The sequence below is a fragment of the Acyrthosiphon pisum genome, chromosome X (assembly GCF_005508785.2).
Source record: "Acyrthosiphon pisum isolate AL4f chromosome X, pea_aphid_22Mar2018_4r6ur, whole genome shotgun sequence".
Classification (NCBI taxonomy): Eukaryota; Metazoa; Arthropoda; class Insecta; order Hemiptera; family Aphididae; genus Acyrthosiphon; species Acyrthosiphon pisum.
The window spans coordinates 21,926,338-21,927,422 of NC_042493.1; positions in this window are offsets into that span (position 1 = coordinate 21,926,338).

Consider the following 1,085-nt stretch of genomic DNA (forward strand, 5'->3'; position numbering starts at 1 on the left):
GTTTTCGTCGAGCGAGTGGGTCAACTCTCGGTGAACAGACTTAATAGGGTAATAGTTACTACGTATACTTAAAATTTAAGAAAGGATAAGTTCAAAGTATAATATGGTTTATAGAATATAGACCTTTTTTTTCCTCGTCTTAACCGACGACGCCTCGGGAATTGCTTTCGCATTACTGCCGTAGCGCTGCCAAAAATAGAATATAGACGTATAACATATTATAACTACCTATCTGGTTATAAGCGGCCAGTAGGTATAGCTTATACAAACGATCTGGCAATATCAACAGTATGGTTCAAATCGTATTTGCACACCTTGGCACATACAAAAAACGTCTAAATATATATATATTATATGTTATTTTTTTATAAAATATGTATTAAAATAAATGAAATATTATTCATAATTACACATACTACATTGGTTATAGCTATATGAATATAATACATATCTAACCTACATTATAATATACAGTATTATCATCAATTTTATTTTAAGTGTTTTTTTCTGATTACCTATATAGTATTACCTATATAGAGTTTTTGCACAACGCCGGTTAAAAATAACGTATGAACCCGTTAACGTTATTTACCAAAACAAGTCTTTGTGCATGCGCACCAAATATCGGTACGGTTATTTGATTATCGTAATCGGTTATTTTAATCCCAACAAAAACACTTCGTCGAACTCCGTGTAAAAAATTGCTAAGTAAAAAAAAGTTAACTTAAATTTAAAAAAAACTAGTAATTTATAATACTTAAACATTATAAAGATGTGATATCAAGAATAAATGCTAAGTAAATTAATTAAGACTTTTTTTATAATTCAATTTAGTAACATTTGTCATGGAAAGTTGTTAAATAGTCCAGTTATGAATAGACATGTTTATTTGTCGAAATATATAAATTCTCGCAAAGTAAATAAATGATTGAGATATAATCAATTAATTTAAAATTTAATTTACTTAGCATTTATTCTTGATATCTCATCTTTATAATGTTTAAGTATTATAAATTACTAGTTTTTTTTAAATTTAAGTTAACTTTTTTTTACTTAGCAATTTTTTACACGGAGTTCGACGAAGT